Raw genomic sequence first — 14,664 nt, 5'->3', positions numbered from 1 at the left:
TCTGACAGATACAGTGCCTTGCAAATGTATTCATCCCCCTTGGCGTTTTTTATTTGGATTTCATGTAATGAACATACACAAAATAGTCCAAATTGTTGAGGATGAAATAAAAAAATTACTTGTTTCAAAAAATGATTAATAAAATAAAACGGAAAAATGGTGCATGCATATGTAATCACTCCCTTTACTATGAATCCCCTAAACAATATCTGGTGCAACCAATTACCTTCAGAAGTCACATAATTAGTTAAATAAATTCCAAATGTGTGCAAACTACTGTAAGTGTCACATGATCTGTCACATGATCTCAGTATATATACACCTGTCTAAAAGACCCCAGAGTCTGCAACACCACCAAGCAAGGGGCACCACCAAGCAAGCGGTACCATGAAGACCAAGGAGTTCTCCAAACAGGTTAGGGACGAGGTTATAGAGAAGTACAGGTCAGGCTTGGGATAAAAAATATTATATCAGAAACTTTGAACATCCCACGGTGCACCATTAAATCCATTATTAAAAATGGAAAGAATATGGCACCACAACAAACCTGCCAAGAGAGGGCTGCCCACCAAATCTCAAGGACCAGGCAAGGAGGGCATTAATCAGAGAGGCAACAAAGAGACCAACGATAACCCTGAAGGAGCTGCAATGTTCCACAGAGGAGAAGGGAGTATCTGTCCACAGGACCACTTTAAACTGTACACTCCATAGAGCTGGGCTTTACGGAAGAGTGGCCAGAAAAAAGCCACACGTTTGGTGTTCGCCAAAAGGCATGTGGGACTCCCCAAACATATGGAAGAGGGTACTCTGGTCAGATGAGACTCAAATTGAGCTTTTTGGTCATCGAGGAAAACGCTATGTCTGGCGCAAACCCAGCACCTCTCATCACCTCGAGAACACCACCACCATGGTGGTGGCAGCATCATGCTGTGGGGATGTTTTTCATCCGCAGGGACTGGGAAACTGGTCAGAATTGAAGGAATGATGGATGGCGCTAAATACAGGGAAATTCTTGAGGGAAACCTGTTTCAGTCTTGAAGAGATTTGAGACTGGGACAGAGGTTCACCTTCCAGCAGGACAATGACCCTAAGCATACTGCTAAAGCAACACTCAAGTGATTTAAGGGGAAACATTTACATTTTTTGGAATGACCTAGTCAAAGCCCAGACCTCAATCCAATTGAGAATCTGTAGTATGACTTTTAAAGATTGCTGTACACCAGCGGACCCTATCCAACTTGAAGGAGCTAGAGCAGTTTTGCCTTGAAGAATGGGCAAAATCCCAGTGGCAAGATGTGCCACACCTATAGAGACATACCCCAAGAGACTTGCAGCTGTAATTGCTGCAAAAGTTGTCTCTAAAGCTCTGCCTTGGGGCGGCGATATTCCGCAGCCTGTGCCCAGGGTCCTTTGCCGTCCAAAATCTCCTCCCATGTCCAGGAGTCTGGAGATCGCTGCTGCTGCCCTTTACCACGCTGCTTGGTCCTTTGGTGGTGGGTGATTCTGTAACGGGTTTCTTCTTCCTCTGAGGAGGAGGAGTAGTAGGAAGGATCAGAGGACCAAAATGCAGTGTGGTATGTATCCATAATGTGATTTAATGGAAAATGAATACAAAATACAAAAGAACAAGAGAATCCAAATGAAAACCGAAACAGTCCTTCCAGTCGGTCTTGTGCATGTGCCTTAGGTGATGAGAAAACGAATTGTGATGCCACACACAGAAACCCACTTTCTGAAGTTGGTTTAATAATACTTTCCTGTGGATATTTTGTCAAATTTCCATCAGAATAAGACCAATCGTCTAGACCACCAGCAAAGTCATTTTATTTAACTTCCTGCAGACTCTTCTGTTTTTTTGCGACACAATTCCCAGCAACACTGATGTGTCAATAGATCAAGACAACTGGGAAGTCGGAAATCTCGGACTCCCGACTTCAGTGCATTCAAAACAACTGGGAACTCCGACTGGGGAAAATCAATTTGAACGGTCATCCAACTCGGAATTCCAACTCGGGAACTCTGGCCTCTTTCGACTTGCCAACCTGGAGATCACTGACGTCACGATTTGACCTTGTGTTTTTCAGAGTTCCCAGTTGTTTTAAATCCTGCAAGAGCCCCACAGGGAAATGGTTCCAATGTTTTTTTACACCCTTCATTTTTCCCACAGGGAATTTTAGAAACACTTCAAATAAGGGGTGTGTTTCATGTAGGCTTACCCTGGCGTAAACGTTTTGATCGCCGTGAAAATCTCTCTAGGACAAGGTGACTTTTAACAATATATTTTGTATTTACCTGCATTGTTAAAAATGCCAATTAGCTGCTAATGTAGCTATCATAAAGAACTACAAATACCATGGTGATCAGGACGAGCCTGTCAAATAGAGGCAAAGGTAAGAATCTCAGGATGAACTATCTAATGTTAGCTAAATATAGTAATGAATAAATTGTCAAAATGTTTTTAAATGGACAATTCTGTGAACTGCTAGTTTTAAACTGACACAATGGCCTGGCAGTGCCCAACACTTTGTTTCGTTATGTATGAAGATGAGTCATTGTCTCTGATTACTTTCCTTACCCTGTATCCTGTCCTTCCTTAAACAGGTGAAATTCCTTACCACAGGCATGGGACACTTCAAATCACTAGTTGTCAATGACTAGAGACTAGGAGGACAGGAGGCTGTTGAAGAGTATTCCGACACATCCAATGTTTGTCATTGTGCTTCCTTTTTGGTATGCCTTCTTGTCCCTCAGGCGGAGAAGAATGCTGAGAAGAATACTACTACTACTATCCATTTTTGGACTTTACATTTAATCATACATACCCATTGATTCTTGAAGAATATAACTTAGAAATGCCTCCTGAGCTTAGTTCATCTGTTGTACCCCATCAGAACCCAAAATATAAGCTTCTTTTACTAAATTTTTTGTGAAAAAAATCTAAATGTAAACAAACACTGTATAGCCTCAACATGGTTCAAACTCATTTTGATGTCTATAAATGTAAGTTGTTACATTTTTCCAGCCTCATCACTCAGCTTTTTATCCAAAACAGTGGCGGGGTGGTGCTTTGTTATTTCTGAACTTCTGCAACCCAATCATACAGGGCACATTTATAATTTATACTGTATATCATATTGTGTACATATCAGATGTATTACTATACATTACCTCCCCTAAGTATTTGTTATTTTTGATAGATTTTTTATTATTATTGATATTGTTCTGCAATGTTGAGGTAACTAACACGCAAGCATTTCACTGCACCTTTTATAGATGCATTAAACTGTGTACATTACATTTTTTTATTGTGTTTTATTTGAACTGCAGATTGACACTTTAACGGCTGATAATAAATTATGACTCGGCCACAAACCTCCACCATTACTCTGGTCTTTTTACTCTGACAGTATGAATGCTGCCAATACTAGGTCAATCCCAGAGGCGGAAATCAATAGTCTCCTGGACGACAAGGGGGACCTGGTGGTCAGCGACAAGACACACTTCGGGACACTGCTGCTAGTAGAGAGCCGGGAGCTAGTGGTCTTGATACAGTGGGGTCAGTAACTGAGTTTCTACCTGTATTAAATGACATAGAACCACCCTGTCAATCGGTAAATACCCTGATCTGTTGATTTTAATAACATGTATGCACTATTTGTAGCATCATTGTCCTACCAAGACTTGCTAAATATCATTTTATTATGAGTTGTATCATTATTTTTCTCTTGACAGGAACCAAGGCTTAGAGACCCACAGACTGAAGTGCTGTGAGTTTGCTGGCTGAGACTCAGAGGAGCAGTTCACCCTAGGTACTGTGACAGACCCACCGGTACAACGAAATGGAGTCCTACAGCACCCTGCTCTAACACAGATCCAATATGGAGGTATTCAGGGCCTATCCGGAAAGCGCACCCCGCGGTCCAGGCTTCCTGGTCATGGTCGTCAATTCATTATCGTCAATTTCTGGTGGCATCACATGTAATCTGTCTTTTATCTATTATCTGACTGAATCAATTGCTTATGGAGATTACGTTTTTTGAACAATGATTTGTGTCCCTCCATCCTCTTGAGTAGCGCAGCAGTCTAAGGTACTACATCTCAGTGCAAGAGGCATCACTACAGTCCCTTGTTCAATTCCAGGCTGTATCACATTCGGCCGTGGGAGTCCCATAGGGCGGTGCACAATTGGTCCAGCGTTGTCCGCGTTTGGCCGTCATTGTAAATAAGAATATGTTCTTAAACTGACTTGCCTAGTTAAATAAAGGTAACAAAAAAAGTCATATTCTAGGAACTTGGGGTGTTGTGCAGAGCTGCTGCTGCACTTCCCTCTTTCACCATTGGGAGGTGCCTTTAGGTCACAGTTGGCAGTAAAGAGGAGAGTCTTCTCCTGCACTTTGCTCCCTACTGCTCGGCAGCCCCACTGCCCCCTCCTCAAGCTGCCCAGATGGTCACTGTGATGGCTTCACATCCACCTCACTGTCTCTGTTCTGTATTATGTAATGAAGTACAGTATGTTCAGCCTACAATCCACACGTCTCTATGGAATAATACAGATAACCTTGATTAAGCTGTCCACTAACATTCTGTATAATCAGAAATGCTTTTTTTCCCGTAACCTAGTTACTGTACCCATGACAGACATGTTGAATGATGACAGTTTGGTCCACATTGTTGAATTACACCTCTCTCCTGTGTTGCTAGATGAAGTCCCTAGCCTATGACTTCTTATGTTGTATTTCACAGATCAAAAATGAGGAAGTGAGTCTGAGGGTGAACACGAGTTTCAGCATGGCTACATGGGAAAGCCTCTAGAGGTTCACCTTCAACAGGTTCTGGGTAGTGGTGTGATTGTTTAAACAACATTGAGATCGTTAACGTTTAGGAAAAATCCCTAACCAAAAAACGTAGGATTTTTTTGTTGTCCAAATTTCAGTTATCACAATATGACCACTAACAGGTCCCGATCATCACCATAAAGGGGCAAATAAAAACTAAACAAATACCTCATGCAACAATGCTGTAACGTTAGTAGGATAAGATATGCATCTTTTAAACGATTTGCCACGTATATAAAGCTCTCCACACGTCATCGTCATTAACAGTTGGAACAATTGAAGAGTGAGACAGGAAAGCGACAGCAGCAAAGTCCTGTAAGTGGCAATACTTTGAGAAGTTTATTGAAAAGGTGATGAAATGCAAACTTTGTGAGGTTGATTTGAGCTACAGTGACAGTACAGGTGCAATGCTGTTAGGGAGACACTGTGAGACCCAACCCGTTGTTGGCAGCAGTGCGATAAGGGAGACAATCATTGCTGATTACAGAAGTGATTGCAGTTGATATTAAGCTTTTGTCAATGGTAGAGGATGTCAGCTTCAATACCCTAATGGCATATCTAGAACCAGACTACAAGATGCCATGTCGAAAAACTGTGACGACCCTGATGGAAAAATTGTACAATGGTTGCTCAGCAAGCACAAAGCACGAGCTCTCAAACACCATATGTGGCATTAACAACAGATTGTTGGATGTCTATGAACATGCTGTCATACATCACTGCAACGAGCCATAATGTTGATGAGAAGTGGGACTTCAACTGAGATCATGGAGGAGAGGCACACAACAGAGAACCTAAAACTGCATTAATGTCATTGCTGCTGAGTGGGTGGGGGAACAGGAGTAAGGGGAGAGCCGTCTGGTAGGGTTTCCCCTAGTTGCCACAAAGTCAAATAGACTATATTGTAAAAATGAATGAAATGTTTTATTTTATTTTTGGTCGTAATTTAAGGTTAGGCATAAGGAGGTCAGTAGTGTGGTTAAGTTTAGGAATAGGTTTAAAATCAGATTTTAAGAAGCGAAATCGTAGAAATAGGCGTCTTCTATAAATTTGTTACTGTGGGAACTAGTGACAACCGGTAGGTAGGTAACCAGGACTGAGGTAGATTGAACTGTATTGCCCCCTGACAGAACCATATCTGAATTGTGAATTCATGTCATTTTATGATTTTGTTTAAACGATAAAAAAAGTGCAGTTTAAACGCTAAGAAAAAATGTTGTTCCTGGAAGTGTTGAGCTCTGTTCCTCTAGCACAGAGAAAGTGAAGTTTTGACAGTATATGGATTATGTATGATAATATTTGTGTTGACAGGTTGACCCATACCAAGCATACTAAGGGGGGAGTGGTACGTTTGAGTTGCATTTTCTTCCCAATCCCATTTCCAGTATATTTAGAATTTTGTCTCACTATTTCTTCTTCTCAACCCAGATAACTTTATTTTATTATATGGGGGGTTCAGAGGTTTTTGGAAGATGGGCAGGGCCTCTGATGTCCTAGCATCAGGGGGAAGCTCGTTCCACCAATGGGGTGCAAGGACAGAGAAGAGCTTTGACAACCAGACCCGTGTTCATATAGTATTTGTTTTCATTGAAATACTGGACTGTTTGGTTCAGCCTGCCCTGCCTGGAGTACCAGATGTGCAGGAGTTGCACGGTAACTATGTTCCATTGATTCCATTGCACCTGGCAAGCTCAGTCAAGTTTCTTGTAATTGGTTGTATTTGGTTATTTACAAAAGTTGCCCTCATTCTAGTTCTTTGGATAAACAGCGAAATGTCTCCTCTTGTTTCCATTCTGTAGGTGTGTTACCACCTGCCCAGTAGTTATGTTCTGGTGTGCACTCTCTTCAACAGTGCTGCTGACCTCATCTGTATCCAGCTCCATGACAGTGGGTTCCTGCACGCTACGAGCCTGGCCCGCGTCAACACCTCCTGTCGACAGGAAGAGGTACTGCACCCACCGCCTCGATCCCATTTTCTCTACCAGTTTATGCCTCTGTCTGTATCTCCTGTAGGCAATCCCTAAGGTTATAAGGCAGTACTCTCGGGCTGGGAAGGACATCCGACATGCTTCCTTGGACAGGTTCGTGGTCAGTACCTGTACCACCGCTGGCCTTCTCTACCAGATTGGGCTGTAAGGGACAAGAAGATAACAAGGCTCCCTTATGTTAAAGGTCCAATGCAGCCATTTCTATCTCAATATCAAATCATTTCTGGATAAAAAATGAAAGTACCTTACTGTGATTGTTTTTTTGTTGTTGCTAGGACTGTCGGGGAGGAGTCTGAGTGTGGAGGAAATGGAAAACTAGCTGTTATTGGAAAAGGTTTGATCTATTGGTCTATTAACAAAACTCCTTCCCATCAAAACAGGCTGGATTTTCAGGCCGTCTTTTCAAACAGTTCTTACAGTAGAAGTGCAGTATCTTCATTTTCACAATTTCACAGTATTATTCCAACCTCATAGTGTGGAAATATATAACACAGGAAAATCACATTTCGGATTGCACTGGGCCTTTAAGGTCCATTGTTAACCTCCTTCATCATCGGAAGAACTACTCTGAAGAGGATCACAATACAACATGTATTAAAATAATGAAAGTTGTTGTTTATTCCTCAGTGTGGCATTGATCCCCCTAGGGCTTCTGTCAGAGAGAGACGGACAGGTTAGACTAAACAGAGTACACTACAACCACAAAAAAACTGGAACACCCTTACTAAAGTGGTGCAACTGTTGAAAAACATTGCACATCACATAACTGACAGAAGTCATAACAGTCACTGGATTTTGTGGCCTCTTGATCAAAAAGTGAATCATATGTTCTGTTGCTACCCCCACCTTTCACATAGTTCTGTCTTGAGACCCCAGGCAGGTGGGTCCAATTGTGAAGACCAAGCTGGCGCAGGCATTGGGCCATGGGGTGTCCATGCTGGAGAGACTGATGGCCAACCCCCTGGACACAAAAGAGAGTGGGGGATACAACCCAAAGCTGGTGAATACACACACACACACACACACACACACACACACACACACACACACACACACACACACACACACACACACACACACACACACACACACACACACACACACACACACACACACACACACTCCCTGTCAGTGCCATGGTCATCTAAATCATGCATAGTGAGTCACCACCTGAATCCAGATGATGCATATTTTTATACATAATGTTTTGTCTTGCATTGTAATATAATGTTTAACAGAAACTTTTATTCAAAACGACTTACGGGTGGCCCCAGCGGATATCGAGCCCTCAACCCTAGGCGTTGCAAGCACCATGTTCTACCGACTGAGCCACACAGGATCACATTGTAAATAGGTGGCTCCAAAGTTTATTGCATTCTCATGGTGTCCTCTCTTCTCCCTCCAGGTGACAAAGCTGGTGTATAACTACCGTTCCCAGGAGGCCTTCCTGGCCCTGCCCTTAAGACTGTTTTACAGTGGGAAGCTGTGTGTCAGAGCCCAGAGGTCCGTCAAGGGATTCCATGGAGTCAGGATGAGGGCTCTATCTGTTTCTCTCGCTCTCTCGTTATGTTTCTTTCTGTCTTTCTCTGTCCAAATAGACTCTTTCCTTGAATCCATGTGGGATTCCACTGGGATTCTCTGCCTCTAACCCTATTACGGGGGCTGACTCACTGGTTTACTGGTGCTCTTCCATGCTGTCCCTAGGAGGGGTGCGTCACTTGAGTGGGTTGAGTCTCTGACGTGATCTCCCTGTCCGGGTTGGCGCCCCCCTCGGGTTCGTGCCATGTGGGAGATTTTCGTGGGCTATACTTGGCCTTGTCCCAGGGTAGTAAGTTGGTGGTTGAGGATATCCCTCTAGTAGTGTGGGGACTGTGCTTTGGCAAAGTGGGTGGGCTTATATCCTGCCTGGTTGGCCCTGTCTGGGGGTATCATTGGACAGGGCCACAGTGTCTGCCGACGCCTCCTGTCTCAGCCTCTAGTAATTATGCTGCAATAGTTTATGTGTCGGAGGGCTAGGGTCAGTCTGTTATATCTGGAGTATTTCTCCTGTCTTATCCAGTGTCCTATGTGAATTTAAGTATGCTCCCTCTATTTCTCTTTCTCTCTTTCTCTCTCTTTCTCTTTCTTTCTCTTTCTCTTCTCTCTGGGGACCTGAGCCCTAGGACCATGCCTCAGGACTACCTGGCCTGTTGACAGTTGTTGTCCCCAGTCCACCTGGTCATGCTGCTGCTCCAGTTTCAACTGTTTTGCCTGCGGTTATGGAATCACTGACCTGTTCACCGGATGTTCTACCTGTCCCAGACCTGCTGTTTTCAACTCACTCTCTCAACCGCACCTGCTGTCTCTAACTCTGAATGATCGGCAATGAAAAGCCAACTGACCTTTACTCCTGAGGTGCTGACCTGTTGCACCCTCTACAACCATTGTGATTATTATTATTTGACCCTGCTGGTTATCTATGAACGTTTGAACATCTTGGTCATGAACTGTTATAATCTCCACCCAGCACAGCCAGAAGAGGACTGGGCACCCCTCAGAGCCTGGTTCCTCTCTAGGTTTCTTCCTAGCCTTTCTAGGGAGTTTTTCCTAGCCAACGTGCTTCTACATCTGCATTGCTTGCTGTTTGGGGTTGTAAAAGGGCTTTATAAATACATTTGATTGATTGATTGATTGATTGTGTCTTCGTCATGTCCTCTGTCCTCCCATTTCTCAATGTCTGCGTTTCCTCTCCTCGTCTCCCACTGACATGTTGAGAACATTTTGACAAATACAGGTTTTACTATCTTGTCGGCATCGAGCCTAGACGTTGAACACTAATAATGCCAGTCAGCTTTCCTTCTCTCATGGCACAGAGATGAGGGAGGGCAACAACCCTTTGTGGTTCAACCCTGGAGAGGCGGTACAGATGATGCTGTACTGCTGCCAGCTGGCCAAGAAGCTCTACAATCCTGTAGCTGCCACTGACATTGGCGTTATTGCTCCTTACAGGAAACAGGTCAGTATGGCATGACCATTTAGACTGTCAACAGTGGGTACCATTCTATTACAGTTTACTTGTTACTCGCCTAGTATTGCTGTAAAAATACTAAAAAAACCATAACAAGTTCATTATTCTGTCACAACTAGTACAGTGGTCCCTCTCCCTTAACCCTGAACACCGAACTGACCGGTCTGACCACCTGAACCTCTGCTCCTCAGCCAGAGAAGGTCCGTGTGCTGCTCCACAGGGTGGGCCTGTCTGACATCACCCTGGGCTCTGTGTAGGAGTTCCAGAGTCAGGAGTTCCTGGTCATCATCTTGTCCACGGTAACATTCCCCTCCTTCATTATTGAACTTGACTAATTTCTCCCTTTACAGGGTCTCAGGTCCATTCGTTTTCAATTCAGGGAATACATTCTGAAATATTTAAAAAAACAACGTGTCACTTTTGTACGAGTTGTATATCACTTCACTTTCTGAATGGACTGAATTGTAGATGCAATTGACACCTATCTTAAAACATCTAAATAAATTACCTCTTGTTCCAGGTGAGGGAGAATGAGTCAGTGCAGTGCGACGACCTGCAAAGCATCCTGTGATTGCTGTCCAACCCCAAGCGCTTCATCATGGCAGTCGTTTGGCCCATAGCCCTGCTCATCGTCATGGGGAACCCGCACCTCCATAGTCAAGTACCCATGCTTCAACCCTCACCTCCAGAAAACAAGGCCTTCCTGGGCGGTGACCCCCAACCTCTATCAGGGCTGCACACATGTGTGTTTAGAGTGTAGTATGCACCCCACACACACACACACACACACACACACACACACACACACACACACACACACACACACACACACACACACACACACACACACACACACACACACACACACACACACACACACACAATTTAATAAAACATGAGTCAAAGCAAGAAACTTTAATAAGTCAGTAATAAAACACACAAATCTCTTACTTTCTCCTCAGAGCTGCCAGTGAGAAAGAGGAGTGAGGCAGTTTGCTGTGCTCACTACTGCCCAGCTGTCCATCACTCCAACACTATTGGTCCTATTATATTCAAATATAGTTTTCTTCATTCCTTTATCACATTATCATGACTTGGCTCTCTACATTTGTTAATCTACACAGTGAGCTGCGTATGTGTTAATCAATGGTAATATGTATGGAGATGTCTTTGGAGAATGCACTCCAATTCCAAACTGCTGTAAGAGCAAACTTTAGATGCAGTTGTCATGCAGTCCACTGGTTGGCAGTAGTACATATGATGATACAAACCTTTGGTGTTGATTTTTCTTCTTATTGGGTTATTGGACTTTGACACCAGTGTCTATTTCATATTGTGCTAGCTACGTCAGTGTTGTATTGACAATGAGTCTATATCTAGCAACACTTCCAAAAGGTGTACTTTAGAAACATCCTGCTATAATAGAAGAGGACTGGTGCCAGTGACTACCTGTGAGAAACCTATCATGAGTAAGAGAGGTACTGGGACCGTACCATAGTACCTGAGTCCCACATCAAAGAGCTCCTCAGGTAAACGGGGTCTGAAGCTCCCTGACAGTGTGGCACATTCAAATAAAAGCTGTCTCCTCCCTACTCATTAGAGTCCTATTGTGATTCAGTTCTAGCACCACCCCCTCTCCTCTACTTTCTCGCTGGGCTCCACCAGGGCTGACTGCCACAGGAGAGTCAGTTGTCACATCCAGTCTCCGGGTGGACCTATAGGCAGACACAGACAGACGCTGCTTGCCTGCCCACCGGGGTGTTTAGACACACTGTCTCCTGCATCCTAGCATATGCTGTTACTCGCATTGCTCAACAGTGTCTGAGACACTTAAAAAATAGACACTCAATAGAATGGTCCCCCTTCACTGCCAGCAGGCTAAATATGACAACAACCAGGGACCTAAGAGGCAGGGTTATAGTATGTGTTTTTATATTTGTTTTTAAGTGTAGTTTCAGTATGTTTTCAGACCTGATTTGCAAGTTTTTATTTGTTTCCAATTTAGTTTTAGTGTTTGGAACAGAAAGCATGCCTGGGAAGACATTTGTGTTGTATGGTGTTTTTTGGGGATGTCACTTCTTACAACTGGGGGTGAAGTAATAGATAAAGTAATGAGTCAGATCAAAGGTTAGGTTTATATGATAAAGTATCTGTGACTTGGATTTAAAAGGAATAGCGCCGAGATTGGTGCAGAAAAATATGGTAACTCTCTCTCGCCCATGTTTACACTAATGAGGAGTAGGGGTTTACACTAATGAGGAGTAGGGGTTTACACTAATGAGGAGTAGGGGTTTACACTAATGAGGAGTAGGGGTTTACACTAATGAGGAGTAGGGGTTTACACTAATGAGGAGTAGGGGTTTACACTAATGAAGAGTAGGGGTTTACACTAATGAAGAGTAGGGGTTTACACTAATGAAGAGTAGGGGTTTACACTAATGAGGAGTAGGGGTTTACACTAATGAAGAGTAGGGGTTTACACTAATGAGGAGTAGGGGTTTACACTAATGAGGAGTAGGGGTTTACACTAATGAAGAGTAGGGGTTTACACTAATGAAGAGTAGGGGTTTACACTAATGAGGAGTAGGGGTTTACACTAATGAGGAGTAGGGGTTTACACTAATGAGGAGTAGGGGTTTACACTAATGAGGAGTAGGGGTTTACACTAATGAGGAGTAGGGGTTTACACTAATGAAGAGTAGGGGTTTACACTAATGAAGAGTATTGGTTTACACTAATGAAGAGTAGGGGTTTACACTAATGAAGAGTAGGGGTTTACACTAATGAAGAGTAGGGGTTTACACTAATGAGGAGTAGGGGTTTACACTAATGAGGAGTAGGGGTTTACACTAATGAGGAGTAGGGGTTTACACTAATGAGGAGTAGGGGTTTACACTAATGAGGAGTAGGGGTTTACACTAATGAGGAGTAGGGGTTTATACTAATGAGGAGTAGGGGTTTACACTAATGAGGAGTAGGGGTTTACACTAATGAGGAGTAGGGGTTTACACTAATGAGGAGTAGGGGTTTACACTAATGAGGAGTAGGGGTTTACACTAATGAGGAGTAGGGGTTTACACTAATGAGGAGTAGGGGTTTACACTAATGAGGAGTAGTGGTTTACACCAATGAGGAGTAGGGGTTTACACTAATGAGGAGTAGGGGTTTACACGAATGAGGAGTAGGGGTTTACATGAATGAGGAGTAGGGGTTTACACGAATGAGGAGTAGGGGTTTACATGAGTGAGGAGTAGGGGTTTACACGAATGAGGAGTAGGGGTTTACACGAATGAGGAGTAGGGGTTTACACCAATCCAATGGTTTTTAACTTGTAAGAATTATCAAGTTCGCTACTGATTTCTATTGCTATTTGAAACCACCATCTCCTAACAACATTTACCTGCCAGCTTCAATAGTTTGAAAACTTCACAAAAGCTTGAAACCCCCATTTCTGACCAAAGTTTAGGGGGAAAAAAGTCAAACTTCTATTTTATTTTTGGTTTCAACGATAATAGTTGTGGTGTAGTTTGAATTTTTCAAACTGGTTTGTTAATTATTTTATTTCGGTTGACTAAATAGTTTTTTCATTATAATTTTTGTATTAGTTTTAGTTTACTATATTAACCTTGCTAAGAAGTTGTGTTGACTACATGCAGGTGGAAATGACCAGAGTTGAATGCGTTACTCCCATGTTTTAGGCATTCTGTCTGGAAGGGGCAACATGCTGACTGACTACTCTCAGGATAGCCAAGCTAACATACCTACAAATGATCCACAGCTCCAAGTACTATTGTTTGACATTTCAATATAAAGAGTTTTTGGTTTGTCATTCTTTTTGCTTGCCAGGTGAGAGGTGTTGCCATATTCATAAATGAAAACTTGCTGACATGGACATATAGGTTTAACAGTAGAGAAGTGGTTGGAAGTGTACAGAGCTCATTCCGCTAGTGCAGTACTGATTCAATGACCAGTTTGTCTGAACACCTTTTGTACTATATAACCATACCGAATAAGATGACCATTAACATAAAACTACTATGTTAACCAATGTGATCATCAGTGAACATATTTGTCTGTGTGGGAGTGTGCCTCTGTGACTCCTTACTGGTCTTTGATAGACAGGTGCCCAAAGGAACTGTAGTCCCCATTACCAACACAAACACACCGTCTACAGACAAGCAGGGGGGCCGTTAGAAAGAGAAACAGTCCCCTGCAGGGATAATGGCAGAGGCAGCATGTTAAACGTATGACACTATTGTTCTGAAAAATTGGTCTGTGACTCTAATTGCCCAGTTAGGCCCCTCAGTAAGTGTCATCGTCTGACCCCAGGGCCCCGGCTCAGATCAGACTGGGGCTGGGCAGGCACCAAAGCCTTACAGGATGGACGCTTGGCTGAGGCCGATGGGATAGGGGCCAGCCAGACTGAGCCTATATTCATAAATCAAATCAATTTATATTGGTCACATACACGTGTTTAGCAGATGTTATTGTGGGTGTAGCGAAATGCTTGTGTTTCTAGCTCCAACAGTGCAGTATTATATAATAAGTCATATCTAACAATTTCACAACAATACACACAAGACACACAAATCTAAGTAAAGGTATTGAATTAAGAATATATAAATATATGGACAAGCAATGTCAGAGCGGCACAAACTAAAATACAGTAGAATAGAATAGAAAGAGTCTTAGAGAAGGGGTACTGCCCTAGGATCAGTTTTGCATTTAATATCGTAAGGAATGCGATCCTAGATCAGCACTCCTACTCTGAGACGCTTTATGAATATAGGCCCTGGGGCTTATATTGATTTGCCTGGCACTTCTACAGTCTGAG

This window comes from Oncorhynchus keta, chromosome 26, assembly GCF_023373465.1.
Source record: "Oncorhynchus keta strain PuntledgeMale-10-30-2019 chromosome 26, Oket_V2, whole genome shotgun sequence".
Classification (NCBI taxonomy): domain Eukaryota; kingdom Metazoa; phylum Chordata; class Actinopteri; order Salmoniformes; family Salmonidae; genus Oncorhynchus; species Oncorhynchus keta.
The sequence above is the reverse complement of the archived record's forward strand: the minus strand, read 5'-3'. Positions refer to the sequence as shown.